The sequence below is a fragment of the Leptidea sinapis genome, chromosome 9 (genome assembly GCF_905404315.1).
Source record: "Leptidea sinapis chromosome 9, ilLepSina1.1, whole genome shotgun sequence".
Taxonomy (NCBI): domain Eukaryota; kingdom Metazoa; phylum Arthropoda; class Insecta; order Lepidoptera; family Pieridae; genus Leptidea; species Leptidea sinapis.
In genome coordinates this window covers 7301814-7326899 of record NC_066273.1, presented here as the reverse complement: position 1 = coordinate 7326899, position 25086 = coordinate 7301814, and positions in this window count along the sequence as shown.

Genomic DNA, 25086 nt, shown 5'->3' with positions numbered 1-25086 from the left:
GTTATCTGCTTACTCTTCGCCTTAAATAAAAATATACTAGTTTGAAGCACGCTGTATAGTAATGACAACTCTTACAAGAACGATACGGCACGTCTCGTGAGGGCAAGGTGGCGTGCTACGCAAGTGTTGAATAATATTGAAGGGGACAGAGGTAGCATGACATGAGAGTAATAAAACCAACCCTTCTGGTGTCATTGACCTACGCTCATCTCGGTGTTATATCTGGTCTTGAACAAACAAATATTGCCGAATACGTAATGTTTTAATAAACTAGTTTCTGTCTCACTCGATTCTCTTAAAATGAGTTTTTTATAATTGTTTTTAAATTTAGGTCATCATTCCTTAAATAGGATTTAATCGAGTAATAATTATTAAAAGAATTGTTGGTAACACAAATTAAATTTGAATACAAAATTGAACAAGACATCAAGATTTATGAACCCTCACTTTTGGGATTATTTATATAGTTGACATATTAAGATTATTGAACGTTACGTCACTCGAACGGTTGGCTGAGTTTAAGAGCGCTCGCACGGAACGCGAGAGGTCGCGGGTTCGAGTCCCGCATCGTTAATAAATTTTGTTATCAAATTTCTTTATTCCATATTGCTTTGACCACCTCTTCCGTACGAACTCTACGCGGAGGGCCAGATCTTTTTCTGTCACAAACACAGGAGGTCTCATCTCTCATCGTATCTCCATACCTACTTTGTAAAATGCAATCACAGCGATTCGGTTCTCTTTATCACCCCACTCAATTTTAATATCGCTAAATATTATACAATGTACTGGCGATAAAATGAGAAATCTCAATGAACAATCATATAAAAATAATAGTTAAAAAAAACTAAAAAGCACGCTTTATATAAAATTCAACAAAAAAATAGAAAATAAATTGAAAATAGTGGAAAAAAAATATTTTTTTTTTTGTAAAAAATAGCGTGAGGTGTAGAAGAATTATTATTTAGTATCTAAATAATATCTTAAAAAGCACCCCACGCTTTTTTTACAGTAAAATATATTTTTTTTACACTATTTTCAATTTAAATTTATTTTCTATTTTTTAGTTGAATTTTATATAAAGCGTGCTTTTTAGTTTTTTTTTAACTATTATTTATTTTTCATTTTTTAGTCAAATTAGTGTAATGTCATCGGTCCTCGATAAATCTACAAAGTTTGAACGAAATCTAGCCGTTTAAAGTGGGTCAAAATCGCGCCCAAAGAAGTCGGTTACAAACATACATACAAACATACAGGTGAAGCTAATATAAAGCGTATAAAAATGACAGATTCCAAATTCAAATGTAAGATTTTGTTTATTTTTAATTGTAACAGTCTTCAGGGCCAGACTAAGTAGAATAAAATATTGACCAAAGACTTATATTATTAGCAAACAATTTAAGAACTCTCAAAGATACAAAAGGCCCTTATAGGCACCCTAGAAATCGAGAATCTAGGTGAGATTGTAGTCGTTGAGTCAAGAATCAAATGTGAGAGGTTTTTGATACCTTCGTGACATATATTCGGATTCTCGAAAACAACTTTAGTATATCTATGAATGAAGAAAGCCTTTAAACAGATAGGATTTTAAAGTGAAACTTTTATTACATCGTCTCAAACTTTTTCGTCTGCGTGTTGCATGTCGTGTGACGGTCGGGCGGCGCCTATAGTTCGCAGCAGCTGACCGTGTAGTGTATAGACTATTACTTATTTGTGCCAGTGCTCCACGCTATTTTTTGTATGTTTTTGTCAGTGTTTAATGTAAATTATTCCAAATTTTTTTAGTTAAATGTCTATAATATGAAAATAAGTTTCACTTTTACAGTGGTTTCATAAACAACAGAATATTTTTTTTACATGTTTAAGTTTAGACGAACTTATATTTAAAGGCGCTTTTAAAATTTAATATATGAGAGATTTCCACCTATTTATTATATCTCACGATATCTCTGGAAACATAAGGCGTAGAGACATGAAATTTGGTAGAAATATTCCTTTCGCCGAATAGACGTCAGCTAAGAATGATATATGAACACCAGTGGGTGGCTCCTTTGCACGTATTTAACAACGTATTTCTGCCGTGAAGCAGTAATATGTAAGCATTACTGTGTTTCGGTCTGAAGGGCGCCGTAGCTAGTGAAATTACTGGGCATATGAGACTTAACATCTTATGCCTCAACGTGACGAGCGCAGTTGTAGTGAACCATCAGCTGAACGTCCTGCTCGTCCCGTCCCTTATTGTCATAAAAAAAGAACAGAACAATGTCTGTCGGGTCAGCTATTATAGTATAATTGTATCACACTAATTTGCTCTAAAGGTTTTTTTAACCGACTACAAAAAAGGAGGAGGTTATCAATTCGTCGGTATGTTATTTTTTCATATTTTTCTCAGCAAACCCTTTTGATATGTATAAATGTAGTTGCATAGAATATCTGTGCTGCACAATGACGTCTTTATACATACGTCATTGGTGCTGTACTCAAATAAGCCACTGAGGAGATTAGCTTGCCGTGTTATCCAATCTGAATGAGAATTAGGAAAATAGATTTTCAATTTACAGTGGTGGTGTTTGTTATTATCCTTAACTGACCAATGAGCTTTGAGTACCAAGTGCCCGCCCACCTCAATTGGTTGACCGAGTTGTTTGCATTGCGAATACATAAATATTAAAAGTCTACCATGTTAGAAGATCGATGGCGTAAGTACACAAAAATTGATGTATATACTGCTCACAACTGAAAACTTCCATAATATAAATAAACTAAAATACATAAAAGCATAAAAAGGCATTTTTTTTTTTCAAAATTGATTCCTTTAGAATTCTTTTTGATATCATTTCTGAAACTATTACCGCTTCAGACACAAATGACGCTCTAAGAGAGAAGAAGCGGCGCAGGAAACTCTCCCAGCATTGTTATTTTGCGCTCTTTTTAATAAAATATACAATAATGTTCTGTCATTGTTATTGCTATAAAACAATCATAATTTATTCCCAAGCTGTCTGATCACTAAGATAGATATTCAGCTGTGGAGTAGTTCGATCTACGACAGAGCCTTTTTTAAATAAAACATTTAAATTTATTTATAGATAGTGCCTGAACAGTGACTGGTACTTTATTATAAAAGTGTATCTTATGAACCCTACTAGAATTAGTTACAAGCAATCCCTTATTTTTTATTGGAATTTCTACTGGATGACGCTTCAAATTATGCTGACCGTAAAAATACAGAAATACAGAGTTAGCTTAACAGGCCCATAAAAAATAACGCATAACATAAGAGAATATATTTCTGATTCTGATTGTAAGTAAACAAAACTAAATTTTTAAAAAAAACCTAAGCGGCGCTGCATTGTAATGAGCAGGGCGTTATTAATTACCATTACCTGAACGCCCTGCTCGTCTCGTCCATTATTTTCATAAAAAATGGTTTCCGTATATTACGATTGGACGCATACGACTATTGAAGAATAATATCATAGATGTTCTACGTCTAAATACCATCTCCTTTTATTTATAATGGATATTTTAACAAGCCTCAGGTCTAGTAGCTTTAATTACATTTAGCGTTTTAATAGAAACCAATCTGATGGAATAACCATTAAAACCTATTCGAATAAACGTTTTTTATGTAGAATTACTAACATTTATAACTTTTTCCTCAATGCGTATCCGCGATAAAAACTGTCAAATTAGAAATACGATTAATAAATGCTTACTACCTATGCTAAGTGCAGCGACTAAACCCTGTTATTTACTGCACGAGGTAACATAACCGTTTAAACGAGCTGTTATATATTATGTTCGGAGTATTAAACAAGGTGGATATGGCAATCTAAAGGTTATTCATACACAAAAAAACATATGTGCAGTTCACACGTGGTAGAAGCGAAATCTTCAAAAATTTTGTCTTCAAGATAATGAGACGAATGTAAAATTTCGGGAAGAGAATAATTGTAATGATCATAGTAATACAATGTTTGTTTATTTAACATTTTATTCATATATATATACTTATTGAGACTCAGAGCTTACATTTTCAATAAATGATACAAGAGGTTTATGGAAACTAAAGTATGAAATAATGCAGCGTCAATTACTGTTTTTGATCTTTTTGTTGATACAGTGCGACTGCTGCATATTTTCAAATTAAATTTGGCGTCCAAAAATTCAATCAACGGAATCGCTGTATCCGATGCGAAAAATCACATTAAACCTCTAAGCTGCATATGAAGTCCTGGTACACGTCGCTAGGATGATACATGTTTTCAACCGCTATGAAAGACATTACTATCACTGCTATCATACTTAATATGTTCTCCAGGTGTCTATGTAGTAATACATCGTGCGCACGACGTTAGAATATATTCAGGTATACTCGCTTCATACATAAGACAATCTCTTCATCAACTATGATCTGGTACCAAATATAATGCTTCCTATCTCATTTTTTCCCACAAAATCTTATGAATTTATGTGCCTGTCTCTTTTTACTGTCTCGCTTTTTCGTTTCATTGACTTTCAAATCACAGCGATGCGAAAGAAGTTTTATCTTTAAAAACTACATGACGACTTTAACGTAAGCATCAGCCCCATAACGTGAATTAAAATTTATGTATGTAGTTAGGTTTGTGCGTATCTTTTCTTTATTACTTTTTTAATAATTTTAAATATGGTACCTTTCACATTAATATGAAATGTCACCCTCATTTATTTAATTATTCTTATATAAAAGAAAACCACCCTGGGATATATTACTCATTAACGCAATTAAAATAATATAAACTTTTGTGTAGTGTAAGTATTTACGTCTTGTCAAAACAATCATTATAATCGGTTCGCGATTGTCGCAGTAATTGGGTAACTTGGAGGACACATATGAAAAAAAATAATACAGAATAAGAACCTTCTCTCTTTTTGTATTCAGTTGAAAAGCTGGTTAGATTCTTTCTGACATTTAGAACATGCCTTTAATCTTTAATACAAAATTCACGTGTCGCGGTGTTTGTTACTAAACGCCTCCGAAATGGCAGAACTTTGTGTAAAAGAAATTTGTGTGCATATGGGGGAGGACTGAGAATCGGCCAACATCTATTTTTCATACCCCTAAATGATAAGGGCTACCCACCCCTAAATATATTTTTATTATTTTTTTGACAAAAAATTTTTTAAACCCCATAATTTCATTTTAATTACTTGATATGGCAGTACAACGTTTGCTGGGTCAGCGAGTAATTTAATAAAATATCAGAGGCCTAGAAATTTCTCTAGTTACGACTCCCTTTAAAGCGAAACTAATAGTGCTTACACACTAAATACCGCTAGGCGATGATACCAAGCGCCGATTTGTATATTGTGTAACAGCTATTAAAAAAACTTACCAAGTGTCGTCTCCTTTTGGTTCTTAGTTTAAAACATTATCTGTGAAACTTGACGCTATAGCCATCTGCTGTCGGTGATATCATAAATCTATTGATTGACATGTTGTGCTGATAGCCTGATAACAATGCATTTGCTAAGTGCATTTAATTTTAACGAATTAATCAAACGACGCTGTCAATAAACGCTCACTAATGAACGATTACTGTTGGTACCTATAGCTAAGATACATATAAAAAGGTTGTTTATCAAACAGCTCGGGGTCTTCTTCTGCAAGTAAAATATGATGTGGTGGTTTCCGCGCATTATAATTATGATTGAACTCTTTATTATGATTTAACTCTATATTGGTTTCGAAGCCTGTTTACAAGTAGGTCGTTTGAAGGATAAGGGTTTAGCTGTGCATGAGATGGTATCGTTACTTAAAAGAAATAATTGTGACAAGGCGTTGGAAATTGCGAGAGTTGCAAGAGACATGATTGGCGGAAATGGAGTGTCCGACGAGTATCACATTAAAATGCATGTTATGAATCTTGAGGCCGTAAATACTTATGACGGAACACACGGTATTCATTCATTGATATAAGAAAGAGGAACCACTGGGTTACAAGCATTTTATTAAATATTGATTCCATAGTGACTGTTACAATATTATTATTTTGTAGTCATTTAACATACATACATACGCCAACTTACAATACAATCACGCCTCTTTCCCGTAGGGGTAGGCAGAGACCACTTCCTTCCACTTGCTACTATCCTTAGATACTTCTTTCGCTTTGTCCACTTTCATTATTCCTTTCATACATGCTCTTCGGTTTAAGGTACTCTTGACCTGGCCTTTTTTCAAGACGCCCCTGATTTGATCTTGAAACGTCCGCCTAGGTCTACCCCTTCCAACACTTTCATTCACACTGGCCTTATACACTTTCTTCGTCAATCGTTCTTCATTCAATCTCTCGACATGGCCAAACCATCTCAGCATACCTTTTTCAATTTTTGTCACATCTTCTTTCAGACCACAACGTCTCTCTCACTATTTCTTATCCTGTCTCTCAGTTTAACTCCTATCATACTTCTCAACGCTCTCATCTCAACTGCATTTATTCTGCTTTCATGTTTTTTCTGCCATACCCAATATTCACTTCCGTACATGAGTGTTGCAACCGACACCCTCTCATGCACAGCTAAACGAGCCTTACGAGTATTAGCCACCTTCTGCCTGTTCATAAAGGAGTGCAAAGTTCCATTCACCATGTTTCCTGCATTCACTCTTCTTTCAATATCACTCTCATACTTTCCAGTAGTCATTTAAACCTGTCATTAATTTATTAACCGTATATAATAATTGAGAAAGTGCCTAGTAATAGACAGGGGGACTAAGAAATGTATAAGCAAAATGAAAATACTATAAGCCTTTAATGGTTCCTTCCGTAGGGGTAACTAACTGCATGAATGTCCGTCCGTTTGTCACTGGGCAAATTTTCATAAACCGTATAAAAACCGTAATATGTTAATAACAATGTAGCTGAAAATATATAGATAAACCGCCTTTTTGACTTGAATGTTAAGCAGATTTTTTTAACTGTTAATAATTGTTTTTAAGAGGATATTCTGTATATTTTGTATGCTAGTTATGAAAATTAAATTTATTACAAAATTTATGAACGATGCGGGAATCTAGCCCGCGACAATCGGGGGAATCTAAACAATGACGTATCGTTGATAAAACCTTGTGTGTGTTGATAATATTCAAGTCTGATCCGAAGTCGGGCACAGCGGCTTGCTTCAATATTAATCTACATATCCGATCTGGTAGATAATTCACACTTATATTAGCATAAATCAACACTTTATTGAAAACAATGAATAAATTATTATGAAGCATTTTTAATATTAATGATATGCTTCCCACATCGGCTGTATATTGCAATTAACATAATATTATAAGAAATTCTACGCGATACAATATTCAAAATTGTAAATCTGTATTCGAGATTCTCTACCTTTTTATACTATTTCAGGAATCCGCAGTTTAAAGTGGTTTAAAAAGTGTTCGATGTACTGTAATGTGTAAAGAACATTTTTAAAATGTACAGGAGAGTATTTTAAAAAGCAATAAACATAATATTTTGGTTATAACCACGGACTAGTAAAAAAATAAGAACTCCGTGTCACCTTACATGTATAACAGTGTAGCACCAAAACAAGCCGATTAATGTGTAAATACATAGACCCACGCACACACTTACACTACTACAGGCTGATAGGCGGCCATTATGAAAATTGTCATCGTCTGTGACAGACCAGTTTGCGTCTCAATAAAATATTTTAAAGAGCCGTCGCGCGTTGTAAATAAGTGTAAAAACGATGCTATATAAGTATTTGTGGCCATATATGATTATTTAAGGGAGAAAAAATCGTGTAACTAGTCTCCCCCGTAACCGCACACATACTAGCATAACGGTGCTTTACTTGCTAATATCACGGCGCGGAGTCCTTCTTTTTTACTCGTCCGTGGTTATAACATGTTGTTTTTTTAAGTTACGCAAAACTTTTAGTGTGACCTACGCACTAAAGATAATTACTATTCAATTTTACTTCAATCACGCGTAAAGATTACACAAGTTTCTTTTTTAATAGAGGGATTATCTCAATATCCTATGCTCGAGTTGAATTCTTGCTTAACCAAATTCTATTATAAATTTCGTCGTTCAGTTCAAGCCTCCATTTTATGTTCTCAATTATAATGTGACATTTTATAGCTCCAAAGGGCACATTTCGGACGGCATATTCAATTCATGACTTTATTACAAGGATCGTTTCCATTTTCTTTTTTATTGTACAACGTATTGGCTATTCGATATTATATTTCATTTTATAATACATCATTATTGTACCTTAGTTTTAAAAATAAGAACTTATTTATTTACTTATTACTAGTTGACCCGACAGATGTTGTTCTGTATATAATAAATAAAATAATGTTTTTTATTAATTTTTCAATAATATATCATAACATCAAAAATTACTTCGTAAAATATGCACCCTGCTGTTGTAATGAAATTGTTTCACAGCAGAACTGTCAAAACGTGCGTCAATAAATTCTCTCAAAGAAAATATGTCCATACAAAACAAATATCGGACGACGGGGGACACATCAAAGGAAAAACTAAATTGTTGTTTTTATTTAATTGCGAACAATTTCATATTTATTCACCATTTAAACCTTCCCTGGGCTTCCACAAATAATTCAAGACCAAAATTATATAATCGGTCCAGCCGTTCTCGAGTTTTAGCGAGACTAACGAACAGCAATACAAAAAAACCTATCTTGTTAACTTATTATATACTAGCTCACCTGGCAAACGTTGTTTTGCCATATAAATTATATATGTAAACCTTCCTTGAGCTTTAAAGAATCTATTACAAAATACTTCATTGAGATCGGTCAAATCGTTTAGGAGTTATTAGGGAACATACAAACATACATTCTCTTTTATATATTTATATAGATAACAGTCTTGAAAATAAAAAAATAATCGATGTCTACTTGGAGTTTAAATCATCAGGTCCATAAATGCGCTTCACTATAATTTTCACTATTGAATGATCCAATTTTGTTTCTTTTATACAGATTTTACTAATCATATAGGAAATTATTAAATAATCGTAACCATTCGTTATTTTTTATTAGAAATGTAAATGCAAACATTGTAAATTATTCAATGTGATTCGAGGGGATTCCCTTTTTTATATTATATAAAAGTTTTATTTGACTTAGTTATTAATTTATTATTGCATTATTTTCTTTAATAATAATAATAATATAATAATCATTTATTTCAGGCATAACCCATAGAAAATTCAAATTTAAATCAAAATTACAATTAAATTGACACTAAATCCAATTAACTAACATTACAAAAAATAAAATTAAATATATTACAATTACAAATACTTTAAATTGACACTTCTAAATTCGTTATATCTTTTAAATGAAATGTCCGATTTTAATTACTTATTAAAAGTATTTTACAATTATTGAAACGGTCTTTAATAAAATATAATTTAATGCAGCTATGCATAACATTATGGTTTGACAAAAGTTATATTGGCATAAGTATAGTATATAATTGTAACTACAGTAGTTGGACAGATGGTACCGTAGACCATTTGTAGATATCAATACGATCTGTTAAGTATAACAGAACGTATCAAAACAAAAACATGTTCTACAGTACTCGTAGTAGAACTTATTATAGTTTCTTCTATCATCATATCAATAGTTTTCGCAGCGCACGCGATACAGAATTTTTATTACAAATTATTTCACACTTTGGGTTATATTATTGAATTTTTATTAGGGATCCCTATTTTTTTTTTAAATGTAATATAGCCTTTTTCACTCAGTGAAGATGCAGCTTTCTAATCGTGAAAGAATTTTTGAAATTGGTGGCCTAGTTTTTGTGTGAAAACATTACATACAAGAAAACACATGTTTCGACTATATAATATTAGTTCAGATTTACTAGTATAAGACCTTTTTGTGTAACAAATAAATTATTATTATTATTACACAAATAAAATTTGAAAAACAAAAAATCCTAGACGTGAGGGTTATTTATCACTTTAAAAACATAATAAATTGTTTAGATTTACAAGAGCGATTTCTCAAGTCAATTTCCTAATATGCAAATATTGGGGTTGATCAGGCTATCAACTGTAAAGTAAATCAAAAATAAGTGAAAAATAAGTGAAGCCACAACCTGAGAGTTGAACAAAGCATACAAGATTTTATGACGATACGTCACTCGAACAATTAGCTCAGTTGGTTAGAGCACTGGCATGGAACGCGAGATGTCGTGGGTTCGAGTCCCACAGCGTTAATAAAATTTTGTTTTTAAAATTTTATTTGTGTATTAATCCTAGAAGTGAAGGTTATCACTTTAAAAACATAGCAAATTGTTTATTATAATTTTTGACATCAAACGTTACAATTCAAATTTTTCATTTTACCAGTAAATTCCCATTCGACAGTCCTCGTAATAAGTACCATATAATTTTGCTACGGTGAAATACAATGTACAATGCTACTTTTAAAAATCCGATGTAATTCTCATATAATCGTTCATAATAGGATCAACCCTCATTTGAATATCGAAACCTGAATAGGCGGTTGGCGGTTTTTTATGGTCAGTGTAATTTATTATGCAGATAAAATGGGCAGCTCCCGTCCTCTCAAATTAACTCTAAACAGATGTTATAAATTTCAATATTATGATGGGTCAAGCCGCACTTAAATTATCGACTCTTCTTGATCTTTGAGACGTTTCTCCTAATTTTATATTAAATATCATTTCGCCTATCAGGTGCTTGGTGGAATGAAAGGCAATTAATATATCATCTTCATCATCAGCCGGAAGACGTCCATTGCTGGATAAAGGCCTCCCCCAAAGATCTCCACGACGATTGATCCTGCGCAGCCCTCATCCAACGTATTCCGGCGATCATGACCAGACCGTCGGTCCATATATATATATATTGTAATATAATTAACATTTTAAAACTATTGCGACAGAATATAATATGATTATTTATTAATAAGCACATAATAAAAAACACTTGGATATAATTTAAACTGCAAAGTACTATTTCATTTTCCTAGTAGTATAAGATAGGTAAAGCGATAAGTATGCAGCCCTAAAATATCAAAATTTAGGGTAACACGCGTTATTCAAATCGGCTTTAATAAATGCGGCTCAAACGAAGCACTAAACAATGGACCTAACATTTTTTAATCATTGTCTGTGTTACTTATAAACGCGATGTAAAGTTATACCAATTTTAAATCTTACCTTTGCCACTATAGAATTAGATGACAGGGAGAAGTAATTTTCCACTGAGAGAAAAAATCTGAGAGAGAATCATTCAAAAGGCTTACTGGCTGAAGGTACTCTTTGATCATGAAGCATTTGAATTAACGAACCTGTATCACGACTGGAAATCAATTAAATGCGGTTTGTACAGTTTGTTCTCCCTTGATTACCCCCCAATTGAAATATTGTAATTAGTTATTTACAATTCAAATTCAAATATTTTTATTCAAAATAGGATGTGACATCACTTAATTGAATGTCAAAAACTACCACCCATTCCAAAACGAATGCCTTATACCTGAGACGGGCGCAACAAACTCGGCGGGCTTTTTTTTTCATCGACAAAATATGTTTACAAAGTTATATTGAAAAATTAAACTTATTATTTAACAGCCTGAGGGAAGAAAGTCATTACATCGCCCCACAAAAGACTTACTAACTCGACTTAGCCGAATAGAAGAATAAAGATTTACTACCCAACACGAATAGGGTTATAGGAATTATGTTTTCTAAGACCCCGATTTTGTTAAGCATAATTGCATGTTTTTGTGATTTAGAAGATTATTATACGCTAATGTATATTTAATAGTGAATAATGTAATGAACTTAATTAGTGATTTAATTTGTATTTATTTTTGGGTTATCACTTTTATTAGCTGATATATTCGCCTTAACATCCGGGATGTGTGCCGTAGATCTGCCGTGCAATTCTCAATCAAAACTTTTTTCTACTGTGATTTGAAATTTTTCGCGATGTTTCCAGGATAAATAATTTGAAGAATTAAAAAAAGTTCGTGCACTCCTTGGATAGCAAATGCTTCGGGAAAGAGCGGCCATGATTATGGATCATCAAATGACATATTTAATATAATCCAAAACAAAGGCTTTAATTTGATTTTTCATTTTTAGTGTCGATGCTCTAATTCTGAATAGATATTGGTTTTTTTTATGACACTAAGGGACGAGACGAGCAGGATTTTCAGCTGATGGTAAATGATATTCCCTTTACTGGTAAAATGAAAAATTGAAATTGTTACGTTTGATAACAATTAAATAACAATTAGTTATGATTATTTTAGGATATCTTATTTGATTTGTAAAATCTGTACCCAAGAAATAAAAGTGGATTTTATTTTATAAAAATAAAGGGCGAGACGAGCAGGACCAGCTGATCCTTTAAAATGCAGTGCTCAGGATTCTTGAAAAACCCATAACTTCTGAGCGGCACTACAATTGCGCTCGTCACCTTGAGTCATAACTCTCATTTACCCAGTAATTTCAATATCTACGGCGCCCTTCCGACCGAAACACAGTAATGTTTACACACTTTTGCTTCACGGCAGAAATAGGCGCCGTTGTGGTATCCATAATCTAGCCGGTAATAATGATAATGTATAAATGTACTAATGTATAACAATAGTGAACTATTAGAATAATACCTTTTCAAATAAGTAGGTTACCATAATCTCTCTTATATTTTGTTCTCTATAAGGTCCTGTCGCAATAATTAAGGAATGTGTGTCAATCCCTTATAGTTCACTGAAGGCAAGCAAGCAATAAGCATGAAAATATAGAAATTGATCGTTACTTATCACAAATAACATGTGTGCCATAAAACCAGAAATGGACATAAAAGTGGAGGTACAATGTCGAATGATATTTTTTAACAGATATAATATTACAGTATTAATATTTAACTTCAAAGAGATTTTTTTATGGAATAGGAGGAGAAACGAGCGTACGTGTCACCTGGTGTTAAGTGATCACCGCCGCCCACATTCCCTTGCAACGCCAGAGGAATCACAAGAGCGTTGCCGGCCTTTAAGGAAGGTGTACGCTCTTTTTTTGAAGGTACCCATGTCGTATCGTCCCGGAAACACCGCACAAGGAAGCTCATTCCACAGCTTTGTAGTACGAGGAAGAAAGCTCATTGAAAACCGCACTGTGGAGGACCGCCACACATCCAGATGGTGGGGATGATATCCTAACTTGTGGCGTGTCGTGCGAAGGTGGAATGTGGAATAAATTGATTTTAAAGGGAAATCGTATGCTTATAATATCGGAATGAAATCCTTGAAAACATCAGCGATTACTGATTTCACAGTTGTTGAGAAGGAAAAGCCAAATTTGCTTCGAAGAACATATTCGAAGGTCATAAATAGAGGTAGAATCTACTTTGAGATACTTCTTCAAGCGCACTCTCTATTCTAGCTCTTTATAAGACGCGGTTCTAGCCACATGGAGAATTACTCTCAATAAAAGGAAAACTACATTTAAGAAAACCGACTTCAAAAACCAAAAAGTTTCAAATAATTAACATTTCAATTAATACACCTCTTATGCCAACTTTTACCTTTAATATTAATACAGTACTATTATTTATTTTCATATCAAACGACCCATTCTTTATTCCATCAATAGGTTACCCAAAGTGCTGTTTGATCAAATTACCAAATATTGAAATATCTTAATTATATATACGTAAATGCTGCATTTTCTCAAATGGAATGAGCATGTTCCTCGTGAGTGTGCCATAAGGAAAGTATTAACAAAACTGCATTACGTGCAAGTTACATAAAATAAATAATGTTAAGTTCTCGAGACTGACAATTACCTCTAATGGGCAGAACGTAAATTATATTTAGCCATTAGGATTTAACGCCAATGCAGCAAGTAAATGTCTTTACATTAAAAGATGGGTCTATTAAGAAAGAAGGACGAGGGAATATGTAAATAAAAACGAAATAGATTTTAAAACTTACATAGTTCTTAGTATTTATAATATGTGAACAATAGATGATGATTGTGATATCAATTTTAAAAGTTCAAATTTAACCAATGATTTCAAAGAGCTTCTTTCTAAACCTATGAAGAAGCGCACAATAAGTTCATGTACTTATGTACTTACATTCAATTTGAATAACGTGACAACGACGACTTTCAGTTTGACCAGCGGGAGGCTCCTTTACATAGGAGGCCGGCTAGTTTATGGGTACCACAACGGCGCCTATTTCTGCCGTGAAGCAGTAATGTGTAAGCATTACTACTGTACCCGTACCCGCAACGATAAACGGTAAGTAACGCCGTGCTAAATAAATAAAATTTTGATATTAGTCTGAATATGATAATATATATTTTTTAATCCAGAGACTGAACACTATAAGGCAGGCCATCAGGGGTGAGTATAAATTAAAACGCTAAAAAAGAGTCCACAAATTAAAAATATTAGTAGGCTTCATAAGATACATAATAGCTATAAGGGTAAATGTGTACACTTTTATAATAAAGTCCCAGCCAATGCTCAGGCATTAGCTATAAATTAATTTAAATGTTTTATAAAAAAATAGCTCTGTCGTAAATCCTACTACTCCACAGCTGAATATCTAAGTGATCCGACAGCCTGGGACTTGGGATTATTTTATAGCAATAGTAGTGAAAGTACAATATTGTATATTTGATTAAAAGAGTCCAAAAAAATTTGCCGCTTCTTCTCTCTGAGAGCTCCATTTGTTTCCGAAGCGGTAGTTGTGTCTAGTATATTAGAAATGACATCAAAAAGAATTCTAAAGGAATCAATTTTGAGAAAATAAATGCCTTTTTTTATTAAAATTTAGTATCCAGCAACTACATTGTGTCGCGTAGTTATTAATCGCCGCGCCTCTGAGCCCCACAAGCCAATTGTCTTGACAACAAACCCATAAAATATAAGACTCACTCAGACCAACATATACGTGCTGATTGCAGTCTGCGGCAGTCGATGCAGCAGCCACAAATGAAGTAATTAGTAACTTATACTTGAGAAGGAAAAAAACGATTCACTCGATTGTATGAAACGTGCAGTCATTGATAAATTGACAGATCACGGCTATAATCTTGTAAGAAACGGAGATAGCCGAAATCCACTCCGTTTTATGCAACTGTTCCCTTTCAAACCTAGCCGGATTATATGTACTTTGTCGCCAATCACCATACTTTAATTACTACTATTTCAAACTTATGTCAAATCACGGCACGTTTCGTACTAAACTAAACTTCAGTTTTTACTTAGGCAGTCCCGTCTGTTATTACCTGGTATTTACATCCTCTTTGGCAGCCAGCGTCATGCCATTAGCATGCTTACTTTCTTAAAAAAAGTGTGTGTATAGGTACTTATGTATGCACGCAAGAGATTATTCTTCTTTGGCCTAACAAAACAAAAATCCTTAAAATTATTTATTCCTCGTTCTATTCTACTTTTGGAGAAAGAACAATATTGTAAAAACCTTGCAACGATTGCTTTTACAATAATTAATTATTAAATAACGAATACGGCTGTACGGGCTTGAACCCTTTGCCTATCCTAATAATGGACGAAGAAACCAAAAAAAATAACGAATGTCACAAACGTCACAAAATTTAAGGAACTAGCTTCACCCTATTACTTTTGTATTACAGTGATGCGCGCGCATCTTAAAATTTTACTCTCATATTTTTTTCATAACGCATCTAAAGAAGTATAACTTCAAAAATTGAGCGCGAAATTGCAAGCATCATATTCTCTATGATCTGTCAAAATATTACTAGGGAGGGACTTCTTTCGAGTCGCTTTTAGTGGCGCAGTGCTCGCACGATATTGTCATTACTCACTTGCTCATCAATGCGCGACGAACAATGATTTATTTGCTGGGTTTCATGTGTTTCGGCAGATATACCCCTATTTAATTTATTTGTTATTCAATACCATCTGTTCTTTAAAAAAAACATTACTTACACACGTAACTCGTAAAGAACTTATACAACACACTAAATCTCATTAAGAGCAGCCGCTCCAAGTTCTTTAGATAACATCTCAACTAAAAGAAAACGTGCGTTACATATAAAGCAATTGTAACTTTATTGAAGTCGTAAATAAAACATTATACTTCCACCGCTCTTCCGCAGGAAATAATGATAACAAGAGCGTTAATTAAATCAAAGTTGATGAAGCCATGCATGACTTGGGCCGCGCATTTTAGGTTAAATGTGACGTGTAAGCATGTCAGTTCAGTCGAGCCTACAGCGAATAAGGGGCCTGGTCAGGACACATTTCTGCTTGTACCATAATGTAATTGTTGCCTCGATAATACCTACATAATTCTTGAGTAATATGGATAGACCAGTTAAAGCTGCTATCCCAAGAAATCCGCCAAAACAGCGCATAATTGAAACCATTTCTTAACGGTATATATAAAGCTTTTATATGTCTACAGAATATGAGAAGAAAATGTATTTTTCTTAACATTCCTATCCTTAATAGACATTGCGAATAAAATCACCACTATTACAGTTGGAGCCATGTTAATTATTCACTCTAGATAAAAATTGTTTGAAAATTGTTTACTGCTACCAATACTATTTAACATGACATAGTTTTGTTATTTTTGTAATAAATTAAAAATGCTTCTAATTATGAATTAAAACAATGGCATCTTGTGCGATAGAGGTACGTTGGCTCGGTTCCCAGCTTTAAGGCGACATTAAATGCCAGCGACCTTGAGCGATATGAGTTCACGGCTGCCGGCCCGCCATCTATGTAACAAAGCCAATATTTTGAAAATTCTTGGGTGGAAAACAATTTGTATGCTTACAATCCTCTTTATTTACTACTAATCTGAATAAATGAACCTACACAAAAAAGTACAAGCTATAAGAATAACTTTTCTGAGAGAAGTACCAAAAAAATGCGTCACGCCATGCCAAAAAACTTGTTTAACTTCAAAGAAAAGTGGTAGTTCAAAAAGGCTCGGCAGTGTTAACTATAACCAACAGCAAGCATTAGCAACCTACAAATATGACTTAAAGATATGTGTAACAGGATTAAGTAGTTTTCATAGCTCGAAATGCTATACTTTCACCACAAAACTTGTCTAAAAACACCATGTTTTCGTGTGGTCTGCTTACTCTTCGCCTTAAGTGCGAAACGGGTTCACACACGAAGTGTTCCGTAGCTACTATTTTCGGAACTAGTTTGCGGAACACTCACAGTGATAAACGCGACAGAAGAAACAATGAAGCGATGTCTCTACGCAACACAGGTTCGATCTGATAACCAGAGATGATAGCAACACTTAAATTAATTCAAAATCAGCTAAAAATTTTAATAGAGCACTTTTTTAGTTTTTTAAACTAAATTGACATTAAGAATATTGAAATGCTTAAGTACATCTTGGTCAAAAATGTTTTATTTTCATTTCAATTATAAATATTTGCCACATACCCAAAATATTCACGTAAGCCAAGCCGTGGGTAAGAGGTCGTTTATTTTATAAAACGGAAAAATAGTTGCTTCTCGTATTATTTATTTAACATTGATTTTATGAAGTTTTCACTTCTGCAGAGATGTCATAAGGGCACACTGTCCTCTTCTTAAATTTTTTTAACTTCTTAAATCGATGAAACTTTATAATATAATTTACTATTATGTATACTTATATTTTTTAATTAAATTTAAATTAAATTGTAGTCACATAAGTAAGCTTGCGTGTTTGTCGTCAAACATCTAATTAATCATTGTCGCGACCGTCCGCCATATCATTCGTTCCTATTTTAATTATTCAATGTCCCAAAAAATTAAAAAATCAATCCTTTGATACAGAGTCACAATGGCTCGAATTTCCTATTATCATTTTAGAATTCAAGTATCTTGCACGCGTTCGACAAAATTAATTAGTTCCATCAATCATTCGTGAATGGTGACAGAGCATCGGCCCACTGGTTACAAAAAGACTGCCAGGATGCAACGAATAATAATGTAACGTGATTCCTTATTGCATTGTGCAATAACCCTTTGATATGTTGACAAAAAGGGATAGTGCGTTATGACGCTCGCGCCCTCGTGGACCTATTGGGCGGGCTGTTTTGGGAGTCATCTGCGGAGCTATAATTTGTTTTCTGGTTCGTTTGACTGTACGGTGAACACAATGTTTATACACTACGTCTGTTAATTACAATTATAACAACGCATTAGTTGAGATGTTATTTTATAAAATGGTTGACATCTATTTTTTTATATTAATATATAATTAATCACATTATTCGTGTCTTTACTCAACGTAACGATTATTGGCGAGATTGAGGCCTCATTGAATACATAATTTAAACTAAAAAACGTTACACACAAATCTGATCTTAAGATTATAATATACAAGCTGATGCCCGCGACTTCATCCGCGTTTATAAAGGGTTTTTAAAAATAATTATTATGTTTGGTCTTGAAGATTATCTCATGGTTCCCGTTTTCACACCCGTTTCACAAAATATTATATGTATTTCGAGGAAAAGTGCTATGGTAAACTGAACATAATATTGGTATAGTTATAGCTGATCGACGTGAATTTCAGATTTTCACAAATTAGCCTATGCCAAGCCCTTTCCCAAGCTCTAGTCTACCACTGTACCAAATTTCATCAAAATCGGTTCAGTATATAACCTTGTATTGCCGATATTAAAATCGCGATACAAAAGTAACTGTTGATCGTAGATGGGTGAAAATTTGAAGTTGTATGTATTTTTTAATGCTCACTCATAATCAAACAAATTAAAAAAAAATGGCGAGGACCACCCATAACATTTAGGAGGAAAAAAAATAGATGGTGTCCGATTCTTAGACCTACCCATATGTTAGTTTATAGCATCCAATCCAACTTTGTATCACATGTTTATTGTAAAGATAATAAAAAATTAACTATTCATGTAATGGTAGAGTTAAATAAATATATTGGTCATTAACTTAAAATTAAGTTAAAGTAAATAAAACCTTTGATCAACAAATACTTCGAAGGACAAACCATGAAATGATTCAGTGGGTTCATCGACTTTTGCAGTGCAGGTTTAATAAGGTCAATTAATTTATGTTTTATTTCATTTGCATTCAATCGGATTTCATTGGACAGCACCCGTTGTGACCATTAAATGTTTTTTACGATAATAACAATTTTTTATGGCATTCAGCGTTTTATTTCCATTAACATGTCAGTTTTGTTTATAAACCAATTACAATGAAACAAACACCAAATGTAACGGTCACAAAACATCAGCGCAATCGCATTCAAATCGGCTAAGCCGTTTTTGAGATTAAAGTGCATAATTAGACAGAAAGGTAATTCTAATTCTGTTTGCCACACTTCCGATTTTAATGAAGTGAAACTTCTATAGAATCGTTGTGATTTGAAACTCGATGAAACGAAAAAGCGAGACGATAGAGACACAAACAAGTGAATAAATTTATAGGATTCAGCCGGCGAGAGAATGAGACAGACACATAAATTCGTAAGATTTTATAACGTGGGAGAAAATGAGATAGGAAGCATTAGACAGTGTTTTAGTACCAGGCGATCATAGTTGAAAAAGAGATTGTCTTATGTATGACGCGAGTATGCCTTATAATAAATATATTTTGACGTCAAGCGCACGACCTATACTACATTAAGACACCAGGAGGACATAAATATGGTAGCGGTGATAGTAATATCTTTTATAGCGGTTTAAATCCTGTGTCATCCTAGCAACATGTACCAGGACCTCATATGAAAAGGCATCACAAAAACTGTGGTGTTTTATTTACGTGTACGTATTATTCGTTTGTAGAGATTTTTCATCATTTTTATAAAAAGTTCTTCATCATTTTTGAAGGTTTCACTTCTACCACGTATGAAATGCACATATGTTTTGTTTTTATCACTTAAAAAAATTTAAAAATAGATAATTGAATCTCTTATTGAAAAGAATTGCATTAAGCATTAAACATAATTATTTGAAATCTAAATAAGAAGGTCATCTTACTTTGATTTACCTGCCTAGTAGCGATCGCATGATTGTGAAGGTGTGGCATCGTTTATATTAGTGACATGTGTGTTAGTAAGTATATATATTCGTAAGTTATCGTCGGTTCATAATATGAATGACGAGTCCTTGAATTGAATATTACTTATAAAATATAGCAGAAATGTTCAATTCGTTGTATATATTCTACAGTTGGTGGGTTTTTTGCATAGCATGCGGGTTAGGTGGGCACCACAGCGGTGCCTTTCCGTCGCGAAGCAGCAATGTACAGCGTTATTGTGTTTCCCTTTGAAGGTGCATTCAAATGCTGCTAGTCAAATTACTGGTCTGATGAGACTTAAAATATTATCCCCCTTATTCATAATAGTTTGCAAACTTAAGGCATTGCTAATTCTCACTCTGTCTTCTTCTATTGACCTAAGTCAGAATGAGAAATAACACTTTTTAGCAGCTGTTTTAAGTTAGCGGACCATTATGAATAAGGGGGTAAGTCTCAAAGGTTTTTCAAGAATCCTGAGCGGCACGGCGTGGCACGTCTCGTCACTTTTCTAAAAAAACCTTTTAAAATTATTTGATGAGTTGTTTAATTAAGATTTATTTTGATAAACAAAAATAAAACAAGCAAATAACGTTACAAACACTAAGTTACAGCTAATAAAAATCATGTTCATTTATTTATTTATTGGTCTACCAGCGATTTTACATAAAAATATTTCTTAAACAATTAACAATTTAAATTACATGTGTAGGGAATGCAAAATCATTTAAAGATAAACACTACATGATAATTTCGCTTATCGATACATTATTACAAATCTAAAAGTGAGTTAAAAACTAAAACCGGTGAAAAAAAGTATGAAAAATTTGAAAGTCTGCAATAATCAATTGAGAATAGTTAGAAACAAATAATAAGCGTTTTAATTACATACAACTAAGGGCCGATTTTTCAATCCTCAGATAAATCGCCAGATAACTATCGAGAGAATAAAATTAACTTACTGTTTATCTAACGATTAAAAGTTTTGAATTTTTCAATCGCCTTTTATCCAAAGAATAGTTGTCTGTGGTATTGTCGAAGCAACTTCACACTTCATACGTGCAAGCGAGATGGACATATATATTATTTAACGCATAAGACAGAGAAAGGATGCTTGTTTGACATTAGACATTTATCACAACAATTAATAACAACAAACCTCTAATCCAGTCGTTTATTTGTTCAGTTTATTTCAATTTAAATTTGGTTTCGCGGTACTTACTTCTATAATATTGAGGTATCATTAAAAAAATACTACAAACCTTTGCGTTTCCTATTTAATTTTATCCTCAATCAATGAGATTAAGTAGGCAACAGTAGGTATCTTTTTTAGTCGAAATCTCCTCCAGAACTCATTATCATTCCAGATAATGTTGTGATCTGGTCTCTCTCTCACAACACTGGTTTTTCTGTCCGGAGGGTTTACAAAGTTGAGGAAATGAATTTCTTCTTCAATCGCGAAGTCGTCAATTTTCTCAAAAATATCCATTATATTATAATTTCTACTATATTAGATAGTAATAACATAAATTACGTGTGTAGTCGTCAAAGGATGATAGTTATTAGATCTTTTGACATGATCATAGATAATACACTTATAACTAGAGAGTGACTTATCTACAAATATAGCCTAAAAAACTTAAAAACACGTCCTAATTATCCCACCGATAGCTCTTAACCAGCTCCCAAAGGGGCCGATAAATATAATCACAAGATTAAGTCTAAATTCGTTCTATAACATCTATCTGCCTGTTGAAAAATTCGAAATTGCGCTATTCGTCGAATTTCTCTTATCTAGTTGTTTAACTGAGTTGTTTAACTTTAATTTACGAACTATGCTTAACGTTACAGTAGATAAATCTCTACTTACTCCTGGAAGACCGAATTATTGGGAACCAATGGCGTAGATATTTCAAAGAGATCTATTCCAATATTTCAGAATGATTATAGAATTAAACTTGAGCAATCATTAGTTAATCCCTTAAATCATTAATACATCTAGATAGACTATGACAGCTGTGAAAACGTCGAAAAATATAGACTTTTGAACTAACCTCTATTTTGAGCAATTCACGCACACTAACACAAACTGTCATACAAATCGCGAGTGTAGGAAGTAGCTTGTCACGCACACTAAACTAATATTCCTGGCCTGTTTATCGGTTGCGTAACAGCACGAGACTCTATATATAATATATAAAATTCTCGTGTCATGTTAAACATTGGACTCCTCCGAAACGGCTTGACCGATTCTCATGAAATTTTTAGTGCATATTGGGTAGGTCTGAGAATCACACAACATCTATTTTTCATCCCCCTAAATGTTAAAGGTGGTCCACACATTTTTTTTAAATTTGTTTGCATTAAAAAATACATACACCTTCAAATTTTTACCCATCTACGATCAACTAACTGTTGTTACTTTTGCTGGGTCAGCTAGTACACGTCTAAATTATCTAAGAGTAACCCATTGCTTGAAAACCGAACGCACTCATTTCACCCAACGGTCAATTCGTTTAGCAAATAGTTTCATCTAAAATTAAAAAGAGGGTTGCATTTATTATCATCAAACAAACCCTTTTAATGACATTTTCGCCGACCGACAACAATGATTGTCGTGCGTCGCTCACAGATGCATCATACATTTACATATGTATAGATGTTTATTTGAATATGACAGCAATTCATCACGACACGCCGCGCCAGGAGTCACCGGGGAGCCACCCTCTGATGACCTTTGACACATTTTGTACCAATTGTTATAATTCTCAAGTGTGATTCTATAGGACGAGCGAACGGGAAATTACGTTTAATATAAAAAGTATTGTTTATTTACAATTTTTAACTGAAATCTTCTTTAGCCGCGATGCGCACTTTTTGATAGGGAAATATGGGTCCCGTCACCGACATGCTCGTGACTAGCGCACGCGATAAAATAATAATTTTAAATATATTTAGTTAAACACTTTTTAGATGGGTGTAATCTCGTGATTACGCATTATTATTATTAATTTTTTTATGGGATAGGAGGACAAACGAGCGTACGGGTCACCTGGTGTTAAGTGATCACCGCCGCCCACACTCTCTTGCAACACCAGAGGAATCACATGAGCGTTGCCGGCCTTTAAGGAAGGTGTACGCGCTTTTCTTGAAGGTACCCATGTCGTATCGTGCCGGAAACACCGCACAAGGAAGCTCATTCCACAGCTTCGTAGTACGAGGAAGAAAGCTCCTTGAAAACCGCACTGTGGAGGACCGCCACACATCCAGATGGTTGGGATGATATCGTAACTTGTGGCGTGTCGTGCGAAGGTGAAATTCGGCGGCAGGAATCAGGTTGAATTACCGAAATCCTTAAAGCAGTATATCTGTAGCTATACAGCTTCCTTTTAGAAAGTAACAATTTGTTATTTAAGTGATAACCGTCACTTCCGGGATTAATGAAACAAATTCATTTTGAATACATTTATGAACGATATGGGACTCGAAGCCGCGACCTCTTAAGTTGCGTGTGAGCGCTCTTTCAACTGAGCCAACCGTTCAAGTAACATATCGTTGATAAATCTTTTATGTCTTGTTCAACTCTCACTCTTGAAAGTGCAACATTTTATGTCGATTTCCTAATATGTAAATATTGGAGTTATATTACAAAAAGCAGGTTATCAACCCTACAGTAGAACGCTACAAGTCACTCGAACGGTTGGCTCCGTGGACAGAGCGCTCGCACGGAACGCGAGAGGTCGCGGGTTCGAGTCCCGCATCGCATTTTAAATTTTAGGAAGTAGGTAATAAAATCAGCAGACTCGAGGTCAAAAGATTCGTTGCCGGCCCTTGAGATGGGAGTTAGCTCTACAGTTGATTTCTAGTTACAGATCAGGAATACAGTGTTCCAGACGTAAGATGTTTCCATAAAGTGGCTTTGCGAGAGAAAAAGTTTCTATTGTAAGTTGTGGTTTTATAAGCGGTTGTGACGTTGTGAACTTTTTCCAGGTTTAACGTTTAAACCAAGGTAATTTATCACTATAGAAGGAACACTCGATTTGTAAATTAATAAAAAAATGTTCGTCTTGTTCTTTAGCCGTGTTTTTAAAGTTTCTCAACCTATAATTATTTATTCTTTTAGAGGTCTGGGGGGTGCAATCACACAAAAAGTTAATATATATTTTGGACTGAAACTTCTTTAGAATCGTTGTGATTTTAAACTCGATGAAACGAAAAAGCGAGACGATAGAGGCGCCTTTGCCTGCTATTATTTTATTCACAATCATTTTAATTCTTATTGAATATTATTGAGTGCTCTTGAAATAGTTCATTTAAATCTCACACCCATATTGGAACCTTGTTGATTTTTTATTATAATACCGGCATTGCACGTAGCGCTGCAGTGAACAGTCATTAAACTCTCATTAACACCTCGTGCACGCAAATCGCAACCATGACTTCAATCATTGTCAATACTGACATAAAGATTACGTACCTACTGCTAATACAGAAATTATGATGAAGTATGCCTATTATAGTATATTTATTTATTTTATTTATTTATTAGAAGATCTTAATCAACGAAGACATTTAAAAATCCTTTTATAATGTTGCACACTCCACTTACGGCCGTACCCAATATTCAGTCTGTCTCTTACCTGAGATAAAAATCGTAACTATCGTTGACTTTTCTGTCCCAATAAACATATCGACGGTTACTCACCTTATCCGTACACGCTGTCTGTCAATGGGACGACGTAAGTATAGCTTACCAGCGATAGAAGTTTGTATGGAAATTGCAATTCACGCGTCCCAATATAAGGCGATAAGAATGACTTATCGGGTATATTGGGACAGCTTCAGATTATTGATAGCTAATTACTAACAGTAGAAGGTAGTAATTTATCTCTATTTGTAGATAGTAGGGAACGGTCGTTATAGGCTAACTGTACGTGCTTGATTGGTATAAGTAATATAAATTATTTGTTTAACTAAAACTCTTTACGTTGT